This window comes from Eublepharis macularius, chromosome 2, assembly GCF_028583425.1.
Source record: "Eublepharis macularius isolate TG4126 chromosome 2, MPM_Emac_v1.0, whole genome shotgun sequence".
In the NCBI taxonomy this organism is placed as follows: domain Eukaryota; kingdom Metazoa; phylum Chordata; class Lepidosauria; order Squamata; family Eublepharidae; genus Eublepharis; species Eublepharis macularius.
Genome location: NC_072791.1, coordinates 70,064,174 through 70,077,489, shown reverse-complemented (window position 1 = coordinate 70,077,489; position 13,316 = coordinate 70,064,174). Strand labels below are relative to the sequence as shown.

The 13,316-nt window shown below is 42.9% G+C and overlaps 1 protein-coding gene across 1 annotated transcript in view; it reads left to right on the top strand.

Annotated features, from left to right (window-relative positions):
- Positions 1-1,269: 1,269 nt before the first annotated feature.
- Positions 1,270-13,316, top strand: part of PTGR2 (prostaglandin reductase 2) — a 44,663-nt gene continuing 32,616 nt past the window's right edge. Inside the window, exon 1 of the mRNA XM_054970720.1 lies at positions 1,270-1,351. The gene's annotated coding sequence lies outside the window, so the exon portion shown is untranslated. The remainder of the gene's footprint in view (positions 1,352-13,316) is intronic.

The following is a 13,316-nucleotide window of genomic DNA, read 5'->3' as shown; positions in this document are numbered from 1 at the left end:
TTATATACCAAGGACCACAGAACAGACAAAAGTAAACTGTTGTGAAAGGAACAAAGAAAGTCAGCATCAAGGTTGACCTTGCAAATGTCCCGCCTGTCATGGACAATTCATAGTTATCTCACCCAAAGGATGGCCACCCTACAGCAGGGTGGGAACAGAGTGTCCTCCTATACTTCAAGTAAAAGAAGCATTCACAATAAGTGTGATGTTCCATTTTCATCTAAAGACAAGGCGACACTCTGAGAAGTTTGGGATCCTTCCAAGCAGTGCATCCAGTACAGGAGGGAGAACCACCAGCCAACCTTGCCTTCTAAGGTTCCACAACCTGTTGTAGGACCTGCCACTATCCAAATGCTTCATCAGTTGAGGCAATGGAGTCCATTTTGTAATGGCTAGCAATCATGGACATTGATTCTCAACAAGCCACTCTGCAGATGTCAACAACAGAGGCATTCATGTTGAAAGCACCTGAGGTATCTGCACTCCTGACTGAAGTGCAATAATGTCCTTCAGTGCTTGTAGACCTTGAGAGGAATATGCTAGCGCTATACATTTCACCTGCTAAGAAGAGATTTTGAGATCTTTTTACCTCTGACAAACGATTACTCAAATCTGATATTAGATGAACAATTTTCTTAACAAAGGACAGAAGGTATGGTGGTTGGATGCTTGTGCCAGAGTCATCTTCTGGCTCCTCTGCCAGGGAATGACTTGCTCTGGATGAGGACGCTGTTGCATCCAAGTCTTCAGCTGATGAGGCAGTGGAGGACATTGAAGGAGCAGCTGGTAAGGGTAGAGCCAAGAAAAAAGCAAAGAGGAAAGACACTTTTTTGTGAGTAACTTAGAAACAGAAAGAGACACACATGAAGAAAAAGAAAGTAAGATGAGAGCTCGAGGAGAAAATAGAATCATGGGGCTTCCTAGAATCCCTGTGCTCAGAAGATGGTGGAGATGGAAAAAAGCAACCTACTTCCTGCCTCCAGGAATCATGGGAAGAACAGTACCCCCAAACATCTCAGATCTCCTCCTCTCTTCAAGTAAAAATGTACCTGCTCCACCTATGTGTTTCTTGCTGTTAAAAGCCTTGTTCTCCAGGGACAGGCAAGATGGTTGTCTGGAGCTCTGAGCCACAAATAGTTAAGTATGCTAGTAGCAGCAAGTAAGCAATGAGGGAAGGTGATGGAATTTGACCTCTGTCCTGTGTTCCTTCCTATATTGGCTAGCAGCTGATCTTTTTATTTACTGCAGTGAAGCAACCTTATCCTAATGCTACAGTCACCACATATGGTGAAACATGCCCACAGAACATTTCTCTCAGCTACTGACTGTTTTGCCCAGGTTGTGGATCCAGGTAGGGCACCTCACTGCTTCTTACCTACTACCTATCTGTGCTTCTCTTTCCACTGCCACTACTCAGAGCTTTTCTTTAAACCGAACCTCTGAGTATGCAATATCTACTTAAGTTTATTATGAAGTTCCAGTAGAAGGAGATACCATTTTTGGCATGATTCTCTGGTACGTGGATAATAGGTATGGGAAAATAACAAGATTTCATTACTTGCTTTTAAAAGAAACAATTGCTTATGAAGAAAAAACATATCATTCCTACATAAAAAACCATTTTAGCAACATGAGCAAGATTGATTTCAAAATTAACATAGAAGCTTCTTCATGTATACTGTTCAGCTATCTAGATTAACTGTGGCTGCAGTCAAAAGGTGAGAATTCTCCATTTTGCATTCATTGCCACTTTGAATCCAAACACATTTGCAATGGCAACGAGCATCTACCTTGGAGTTTTCTATACACTTCCTTCCATCAGCTGCCATAGTTCCTTGCATTTGTTTCCTCTTGTGTCACCACAAGGCTTTTTGAGGGCTTTTAAAAAATCAAAAGCCATCTGGTGGTGTGGCAGGGGCCATGACAGAAGGAAAATGGCAACAATATGGGCAGGGCCTTCAGCAATGCACTCCCTTCTGCCCAGACTGCATTCTTTCTGCAAAGATTGTAGTAAAGAATGTTTAAGAAACAGCATGCTGAGGATGGGGGAAACCTGGAATGTAGACAAGTGTTCTGTGCGTGCTCCAAAAAAGAGCATTCCTGTTTGGAAGCAAAGGTGAAAAAAATGTCTCTGTGTAAGGAAGCCTGTATCTCTATCATATCTTGATACACCCACCAGGCAGTCACACAGGCAGAGCCAACTATGTTCATGCCTGCTGTCCATCATTCAGGCCTGCTGTTAAGTCAGCATGCAGAGGGGTTGTATGTACAGGGCTATCAAGGGGTCTCCATCGTGACTGCAAAGCTACTCATTTAACCCTTCCTATAGTTCTGTACAACGATTTCCAGTAACATGGCTTAATATTAACTTGAAACAGACACATTAAAAATCTAAAACATGTAATTAAAACCTCTTATATATATAAAAAAACTTCAACACGGTGACATGTGAATGACCCAAGATCATAAGCAAAGGGTGTGGCAGAAGTTTCTTGTTACAGAATAACAACCTTTCCATTGTAAAACTATCACTAAAATATAGCCTCTGAATACAGATGAACCTATTTAATCACAGTGCCTTTTAAGTGGGATGATCTGAAGGCAACAAGCACTGATGAGGCGACCCTGATCTTCAAACCTCTGCACTGGTGCAAGGATACAATACTGAGCAAGTTATTTATAGAACTGAAATCGATAAAAGGTTGATCTTTAGTTCCTCTGAATTCACTCCGCTTATAAAATGGACCTGTCGACTTCATTTTACTAATCAGTGTTAAAGCATACAAAACCATCATCAGCTGTAATTTTAAAATTTTCTAATACAGAGGTTAAGTCAATATACATACTTACAAGTTTTTAAATGCATATCTGATAAGCATATATATCCCCTGCTACCTGGTTGCCTCAAATTATCATTTCTTTCCCACTTAAAACTGCTATTCCTAATCTCCATGCATGTGGAACCAGAAATAAAACTGAAAATACATGACACTGTAAGTCCTCATAAACGTCTCTGAAATACAGTAACTGTGACTGTATCTGACTGCTGGGTGGTGAAGGGGGCGTTTCCTCAGCTCTGTAATGCATTTCTCAGCAAATGTCATTCTCCCAGACTAGTTGCTAAACCTGACGAAAGCAAGCAAGCGAGCAAGAAGCACGCTGAGACCTAAACCTGTCTGGAAACTGCACCCTCCAACCTGAGGGCCTCACCAAAAGGCCAGATGTATGAGGCCTGGCAATTTGCACAGGTTAAAGTAAATTATGACAGTTTCATAGGCAGAAAATTAACATTGTCTGAGTATCAGAGAAAATGCCATTCAAATGGCCAACAGTCTTATAAAATACAGAACACTGAGCACCCTTCACTATCTGAAATCCCATCACATGGATCCTCACTCCAGGTTCAATGCAACCTGTCATACAATACAGTAAGAGGTGTCTCCATTTCAAGAGGTGCTGGTAGGGCTTCCAACCTTCAGGTGGGGCATGGAGAATTACAACTGATCTCCAGACTACTGAGATCAGTTCCTCTGCAGAAGATGTCAGCTTTGGAAGGTGAACTCTATGGCATCAAATCCCTGTTGAACTCCCTCCCCTCCCCAAACTTCACCCCCAAATCTCCAAGAATTTTCCAACCCAGAGTGGGCAACTCTAAGTATTGGTGTTATTCTGGAAAATCCTTACGCATATCGTGCTGCCTGCCCCAGAATTTTTGGATATCAGTCTAGGGCAGGACACAAGTTTATGTCTCACTCCCTCTTTGCCTTTTATCAGCCTGCAGTCTCTTCCATTAACTTATGGATCATGGAAAACCCAAGCCATAACAAGCCAACCCCCAGTATACAACACAAGTGGGGGCAAAACAGAAAAAACTTCCACTCAAACCTGTGACAGAACTAACCTTGCCTCTGAGTGTTTGAAACATTCACTCAGCTCTTTCATCCTGCCCCCCTGAAAACTCTTTACCAACCCTACAGCCATCCAAGATAGATGACTGCCCCTGAAGCACCTGCTGTAGGGTGGGTCCAGGCCCACATTTGCTCTGTAACAGCCACTGTATGATAGGGTTGCCAGATTTTTGAACTGGATCCTGTCACTGTGTCTGTAACAACAGTTTAGTATCTAGTTACGTAACAAGCTACATCATGTTTGGTGCCATGATATGAAAAGCTGCACCTGCTGATTTCTTCTTATAAAACTTCTGCAAAAGACACAAGAGACAGACTAGGCCTTTGGGGAGGGGAGTGTCCCCCCTGGCCAGTTGGCAACCCTACTGCACAGTCTCATATTGCCGTGTGGAGGGTTACTAACCTCAAGATGGGGCTTGGAGTTCTCCTGGGATTACAACTGATCTCCAGATCCTCCAGAGATCAGGTTCCCCTGGAGGAAATGGCTGCTTGGGAAGGTGGAGAAATGGAAGTTCCAGAGTGACTACAGAGATGCACAATCATGGCAACCAGAACTTGTACACTGGATCCTTGCCTATCCTGGCTGCTAAAATCAAGGTAGGGGGCCATCTTCCAGGCTAGGCTGAATTGGAAGAAAGCCTTTTTGCAGCAGCGTTAACTTGCTTTTTTAGCAGCAGTACTGGATCCAAAATAACCCGTAGGCTCTTAACCAAGTCTCAAAAGTCAATTGAACCCCATTGAAAGTGAGGAAGCACAATGTCCTTCAATATCTGCCTTCACAACCAGTATCACTTCCGTCATGTCTGGGTTCTGTCAATTTGTTCGCTGTCAGCCATTTGACCACCACTGTCAGGCAGCAACTCAGAACCTCTACTGCATCACTAGGGGATTTCAATAGTGAGATATAGAGCTGGTTGTCATCCACAGATAGATGACATCCAGCTCTATAGCTACAAATGATTTCTCCTAAAGGCTTTACATATGGGTTAAATAGCATGGTGAATAAGGTTGTGCCCTGTGGAACCCCACAAGATAATTCTTAGAGTGAAGACAGCTGGTCTCCAGCAGCAAACCCTTTGAGTCCATTCCATGAGGAACAATCTAAATCAGTCCAAGGCACATCCCCTGAGACCTACTTCTGCCTTGAAGCACCTTAATAGGATGGCATGGCCTACTGTATCGAAGGCTGCAGATAGATCCAAGAGGATTGACATTCAGATGGAGGTCTACATTCAGAGATCATCCGCTAAAGCTGTCTTCATCCTGCAGCCCAGCCTGAAACCAGACTAAAAAAGAGTTCAGAGCACCAGAGTTATCCAAGAAGACCTGGAATTGGTCAGCTACTGTGCTCTCTCAGTCACTTTGCCCAGAAAGTGCAGATTAGAGACTAGGCAATAACTGGCTACATATTTTGTCTAGGAATGTTTTTTTTTAAAGTAGTGGGCGAATAACCACCTCTCTGAATGTCAAGGGGAAGGTGCCATGAGTTAGTGACTGATTTATAATAGACATCAAGGACTCATTTATGTGGTCTTTACATGATTTTAGCAGCCAGGATAGGCATCGAGACTAGACTACTGTAATGCACTCTACATAGGTCTCCCATCAAAGTCAACTCGGAGATTCCAGTTAGTACAGAATGCGGCAGCTCAATTATTACCGGGAGCTAGGCAGAACTTGCGTATTACTTCCATTCTGCAGTTACTTCATCAGTTACCAGGGTCCATTCAAGGCTTTGCTCATCTGAACAGGGCCTTCTGCAGATGCCACCCTGCAAATGGGCAAAATCAACAACTGCCTGCACACATGCATTCTCTGCTGTGGCCCTCGTCTTATGGCACGGCCTGCCTGATGAGATTAGGAGGGCTCCCACTCTTCTGGCTTTTCACAGACTGTGCAAAACTGAATTATTCAGAAGGACTTTTTCACATGGGTAGGAAGGCTGTACTATAAGGAAATAGTTCAAAGAGATGCACAGGTAAAGAGATAGGGACTATATATTATACTCCTGTATATTGTCTGTTGCTGTAAGTATGTTCCTGTTGGGTGGTTTATGCACTGTGTTAATACATCATGTTTAATTACTTATGCCCAGTTTCAGCAATGTTTCAGCTCAAGATTGGATTTCTGCTTGTTTTCAAATTTTTGCACATTTTTATTTGCATGCCCTATGGCATTGTTTATTAAATGCCTTAGTAGTTGATCGTATTGAGTTAAACTTGTAATCTGCCTTAAGTGACTATAAATAACGTGAATAAAATAAATACATAAATAAATCCCTTATTTACATAGGCTCTGTGTAAAACAAATAAAATCAATGTTATCAGCACATTGCAGATGGGGAGCTAGGCTAGTGGTGTGCCAACAAACAACTAGAGACCTTGTGGCTGAGATGAAGTTAGAACCAGGTATCAAGCAGTTCACATGAACCCACTTTACATTGAGTCAAGGTCAGCACTGTCTATTCTGCCTGGCAGATGTTCACATCATCTACTAAGCTATCAGAGATAGAACCTGGGACCTTCTGCATGCAAAGTACATGCTCTGCCAGCACCTCACCCAGGCCAAAGCTGCAATTTAGCCAATATGTGATAGCACAAATTTCATACTTTACATTGTATGTGTACAATGCAGGTTGGTGAAGTATACCAGCGAATGATGTAATATGCAAAGTGACTCTTAGTGTCATGGGCTGGGCCAGCCCAAGCAGAATGGTCAAAGTCTAAGCACCAACACGAAGCCAAAGAGGAGTTCAAGATTCAAAAGCTAAATCCAATCTGTAATCAGAGCACAAGGTAAAACGCCAGGGGTGTGTCCAGAATGCAAAATCCAGGTCAAGTCCAGTCCAAGGTCAGTTACCGATAGTGTCAGGTCTAGGAGTGGGCACGGGACACGAGACACAGAGTGGTTGCAGATAGGTAACACTTCGCTTTCATGCCTGGCAGTTCCTCCGGACTGGCTTTTATAGCCAGACATGGTTTGCAGCCAGCTGCTGGGGTTCACTCCTGATGCAACTCATCCTTGACTCCAGCAGCTGGTGTCGGCTCAGAAGGCAAGCTCTGCACCATCTCTCCTGCAGCTCTAGCCTCTGTTTCTGTCTGCAGCGCTCTTTGGGTGTGGATGAACCTGGGGGGGGGAGCCTCTGGCTGGGTTCCCCTGTGGTGTTGGATGTCCCTGGCTGGGCTTCCCCTGTGGTATTGGGTGTGGAGGGCACTGGGGCCTCTGCCTCAGCTGCTGGCCAGGGCTATGGCTGGCTATACAGGGTTCCTCTTCTCCTGAGGAGTCCTGGCTGGTTACGCGAGGCTCCTCTCCTCTGGAGGAGCCCTCAGACTCATCAGTTCCAGATTGGGCCATGACACTTAGGCTCAGGACAACTCTACTGCTGGACAGCAACTGCTACTGAATACATGTATGTTCCTTTATACTGTGGCCTTTGTTTTCACTTATTTAGGCAAACAAAAACCGAAACCAAAATATAAAGGGGTGTTACTATATTACAATTCCTTCCCCTTCCCAACAAATTAAGATCTATCCTGGAAGTTATGCTGTATCTGATAGGGAGAAACCCCAAGCTTTTAATCTACATAATTGCTTTCAGGGTTCAATAATCCTATTTTCAAACTCCTCTGCAGATTTTCCTAGAGAACTTTTCTCTCCATTGTCTTATAGCTAGGACTTTTATAGTCATACCAAATTTTTGCTCAGTCTTCCCCCCCCCCTCCCTTCCATTCATTTTTTGGAACTGCAAGCACATCCTTCAATGTACACCCTGCCTCTCGTTATTGTTTTTATTCCAAGCCATTTGGTAAGACTCCAAATAGGATCCTATACTTCTGGGCAACGAACAGTGCAATCCTAAACAGAGTTACCCCAGTCTATGGGCTTAAGCTGGAGTAACTCTGTTCAGGGTTGCACTGTAAGAATTTACAGCTCAACATGAAGAACATTATCTAGTTAGTCTTTGTCAAAATGTACTTTTTATCAGTTCCGAGAAAAATTTTGAACAAACCTCTGACTGTTTAATGTATTCCTATAAAATAACTGCACAGGGTAAAAAGATAAAACGCCATCTGTGCATGAATCTTTATTTTATTTTCATTATTTATAGTGGGCCCTTCTTTCTGAAACTCGAGTGCAGTTTACAAGCCACAACCCCACCAAAGTGAAACTTCTGGTCAAATTCCAACTCCTGCAGATACTGAATTTACCATAAAGCAAAATCGGTGTTAGTTTCTAGGCACACTCACACACAATTTTGCCATTTTCAGCTAGAGAGGCTATAGGTGGCTTGGTGTTTACACAGGTCTGCAAAGCGTATGCAAACCCTGAGTAAGGATGTTTATCAGATTTTTCTTTCACAAGGAGGCTCAACTTAACCTTGACTAGTCTTGCCTACTTGCAGTCTTACTTAAAAGCCGCACCGAAATTCATGGGAATTAGGGGTGTAAACGGTCACGTGTGTAAAAGGTCTGAACAATTTGTTCCCAGCTTGTGCAGCGGTAACTTTTTGTTTGTTCTTTTAGTACTTTCCCTTCGGTGGATTGGGGTTTCTTTTTTATTTTTGCAGAGCATGCATAAACAGCCTTCGTACTGAGATAGGGTTTTCTATATTCTCGGACTTTCAAAACAAACAGCAACAGAAAATGAGGGGGGAAATCTGTAACGCGCAGCCTACATGGCTTTATAAATCAAAAATAAATATTCACCCAGGCTTATTAGCAGATTTACGGGTATTATGTAAGGCACAATCACATATGTCCGTGGGTGTTTGGACATCTTTATCGATAAACTGCCAAAGAACCCGTCCTTTTCGGTTAGAAGATGAAGAAATATTTGGTATGGAACATCTGTCGTAAGCCATAAACAAGCTTTTGTCCTAAACATTTTTTCCTAGGCGGCGAGGCTTGGGGGACGCCGGTTTAAACCCCAAAGGGCATGCCTGGTCTTTGCAAACTGAAGCGACTGCTTCACTATTTGTTACCAGGCCTGGATCTTTCTCTTCCCTTCCTAGGAGCTCTGCCGAATTTAGAAGAGCCACGACTCTCCCCACCCCCCACCCCCAACAGCTGGGGCCCAGCTAAGGCTGCAATGTCTGCAGCAAACGACCAGTAAAAACTCTATGTACACAGCAGGGTCAGGGAAGTAAGAATCTTCTGTTTTGCGCGCCAGGCCGTTGACCAGAGATAAATCGCAGAGTGCCCTCGTAGCGCAAAGGCGGGCTTGCAGGCAGTTCCAGAGCAGAAGCAACAGCAGCAAATCACAAGCTCCCGTTGCGGTCTTGCTGCTGAACCCTGGCGCAGAAAACTGGACTCTGACCCCTGAGCACGCAATCTGCTGCTGCTGCTGCTGTCACTTTGCAAAAGGCGAAACCGCGCCGCCCGCCTGCCACCGGCAGTCTTTCGCTCCCGTTCTACACATGCACGCAGACCTCCCCCGCCCCCGCATCGCTTTGTCTTCTAACTTTGGCGAAGTTCCGAGTGGGTCGAGGGTTGGGGCAGCAGAAAGGAATAGATCGGCCAGTCAATCTAGGAAGCAAACGACACGGAAATGAATCGAGCGTCCAGTCCCAGTTCCGAAGGTTCTGTTTCACCCACGGTTTACCTTTAATCTCCCAAGGCGCTGCACGTCAGCTGTGCTTCACTAAGTCCGCACCACAAGCAAGGTCGCCTCAGCCGCCGAGCCCCCCACTCCACTCCACCCCAAACCAAAACAACTCCAATTTTGAGTCTTTGGCTAGAATTCTGGGACGGCGTCACTTCCTAGCGCGGTGAATGGAAGAAGGTTGGACAGGCCTTGTATAATCCAGCTCCTCTTCCACCTATAGATTCAGCAGCCCCAGACCTCCTGCGCCTTGCATGCTGTTCCTCTGACCAAACAGATCCCTACTCAGTTTTGTGAGCTAACAAAGATTTAACTTTTTGACCGTTAGGACCAGAGACCTCTTTCTAACAGCAAACTAAAAGAGAAGAGCATATTTTGACTGATACTGTAAAAAATAAAATTAGGAAAGCAAGAGGAAAATAATTGATTCACCTTGGTTACAGCTTTCCTACCTTCCCAGTTATATGCATAGTATCCAGTTAAAAATACAGGAATCGCTTTGCTAAATCAGCAAAGTTCGAAGTTTAACATTCTGAATCTGATTCCAACAAGGGACAACCATATACCTGTGGAAATTTCACAAGCAGGAAGCAGACTGGTGGAAGAGTGTGCCCTTCAGTGTGGATCATGCTGGCAGACCAATCAGGGCAAGAGCCCCCACTTTCTTGGGACTTCCTGGGAAGTTGCCCAGAACAGAGAGAACCAGTGGCATCTGGATGGATGCCAAAAGAAGCATGCTCACAGGCAGGAGGGGAGCCAGTTTGGTGTAGTGGTTAAGAGTGGCAGGACTCTAATCTGGAGAACTGGGTTTGATTCCCCACTCCTGGACTTGAAGCAAGCAGGGTGACCTTGGGTCAGTCATAGCTGTTCCAGAGCTCTCTCAGCTCCACCCACCTCACAGGGTGATTGTTGTGGAAATAATAATAACATACTTTGTAAATCACTCTGAGGGGGTGTTGTTGGCCTGAAAGATGATACATAAATTAAATGTTATTATTTATTGTTGTTATATCATTACATCAATAGTAGAGTTTAATAACCAGCCAAAAGTTAAGGGGAAATGAAAGTTTAGGGTGGGCTTTTTAAAAAGTCTTGGAACTGCCTCCTTCCAGATAGCTGAGACGTATGCAATTTTTCAAGAAACCATTTTCTCTCTCCCACACTCAACTGTTGGGAGAAGGTGTCTAGGAGTAATAGCATCAGCTGTCCAGGCCAGCTTCCTATTTTAGGGCTCAGTCTGTATTTTGACAGGAATGCCAGCTATGTTAGATGGGAATCCCCCAGGACTGTCATGACACCTTCAGTACCTATCAGCCTCCAAGGATAGACCAATCTAACTGGCCTCCTACACTGCAGAGGGAGAAGCTTTTACAAATCTAAATTTTGCCAGGTTGTCTGTGCATAATCCCTCCATTACAAGCTATTAGCTTCAAATCAGTTGCAGTAAACTGTTTACACAGCAGACTGTGTAGCGTGTGCTCCCTTAAATTAAGGGAGAAAATTAATGTAGATGATCATGTTTGAAGAGCAATTTTTGTTTCTCCCACTACAAGTACATGGATTAGGCTAGCAAAAGAAGAATGTATCAAATGGCCCCATATTTGGCCTATAAAAAGGAAACAGACAGATTTATGCTGAGTCATTCAGTTTTTGTGAAAGTGCCAGAGAGTGGTTAAATTTAGTGAGACTGCCAGTAAACATGGGGAGCATCTGAATTAAGCTTTCCACATATTGGAAGAATGGCATCTCTTAAGGTTTTACAGGAACATATGAGAAAGTATGTAGCTTGCCTTCTAACAAGATTAAATAGACAACAATTCCTTGGCTTGGCTTCTAGAAGTGAAATATTTGAATAGCACAAGCTGTGATGAAAACCACAGGAGTGTGATATGGAAATAACACCAAGACAGAAATATTCTGGTCCTTATGGGAGGATTAGAATGTATTTGCTTCTCTTTCTCCTCAGAAGCCTCGTTGGCAGAGATGCTTATTGCACCCTAGTGCTAATATGGAGATTCTTATACTGCCACTTTAAACAGAGTTACACCCTCCTAAATCCACTGAAGTCAATGGACTTAGAAGGGTATAATTCTGTTTAGGATGGCATCATCAAGCACACAACTGACCAGAACTATCTTCTGCACTGGAAAGATCTGAAAACTGATTTGGTCACTTGGCAGCATATTTCTCCCATGCTTTTGACCACTCAAAAGATTACAAATGTTAAGTTACTAGGGCAAACTGCGCATCTTATAGACTGGATATTGCCCTCATCGCCTGAAGCCAGAACTCATTGTACTCTCTGTTGCCTAGTCGAAGCTATTTTCCTGCTTACCCACAATCACATGGTTCCTGTTGTATTTCAAAAGGGCATATTCTAAAATGAAGGAGGGCAACAGACCAGTCCATCCCATTCAAACATTTCATGTATGAAATGAAAATTTATCTTAAAAGTTAAAACTGGCAAAGGAGGGGATGATAACCCCACTGCAGGGCCAGTTCAAGATGTCCAGCACTATTGCCAGGTTAATGTGACCCCTGGACAATGCTGCAATATTACCTCTGCAGTATAACCAGAGAAAAGATGGCACAGTACACTGTAGGAAAATTCTTGCTTAATTGATTGCAGTGTTCAAAATACTAATTCCTTAAATGTAGACAGAACTTGTATTTACCTTAAGAATCTAGCCCCCGCACAGCCATACTTATTCCAACATAGTGATTATTTAACTTAAAAGAGATAAATGGAAGAGTTTGTTACTTACTGTAAATCATGTTGCTGGCATTAATTCTTGCACCGCTTCCTCGCTAACAACCTCTCCATTCCCTTAATTTCCCCCTCTATACCCATCTGCCTTTTCTTTTCATTGCTGCAGCTGTTGTTGCCATGCTGTCCTCTCTGTTGCTATGATTTGCAAAGCTTGTATATTTGCCAGACCATAATTCTTTCAAATGAACGGTAATAATGGTCAATCCATATATACTCAGGTAGTATTTTCTATTTACTGAAAACACAAAAGCGATTACTGGAAACAGGAAAAATACTGTTGTAGAAGTTACAGTTTGTACAGTAGGCACAGTGTTATTTTGTAAGGCATGTAGATTCCCAAGATCATCTTTAAAGGGGTTGTGCTGATTGACAAAAAAGAATGCTTGGCTCTTAGAAAAACTGAAGCAGTGTTGCAGTAATATAGATTAAAATGCACATTGCGCTAAGCAATACACAGCAATATACATGTATTCTAAATGTTCTGCACTTTGCATGAACTGTCTTGAGTTTTTTTCAGAATGTTAACTACAACAGGTGTTGCTTTCATCTTTGACAGCCAATTAAAAATTGTGGACTCTATCTAGATTAATGTTCTCCAATCACAGAATGGACCAATGGTGACCTACCAACTTCTCTTTCTGTCACTTCTCACAGATTTATAATTTTGTTTTGCAAGTTGGATATAATGTCACTTTTGGGCTAATTAGAAAGTTATACAATAGAAAATATGGATATTTAATTAAGCATCAAACCAATCATAGCTTATCTATACTATCACATGAAAATGATCTTAGATATTTGCATAAGATAACCTATAAAACATTCAAATTTAGGTAGTACGTTAGAGTTCTGATTGGAAGAAATCTCATGAGAATCTAGGTGAGAATCTTACCTTTGTATTTGTATGCTATGGGAATCTTAATGCATTTCATAGAAACTTTGTTTTAAACTTAGAGTTAATTAGGAAATGTTAGCGAACCTAACTCTTATTAATTTTTTGTGTTCTATTTTGGTAGGATTTATTTTACTGATTATAT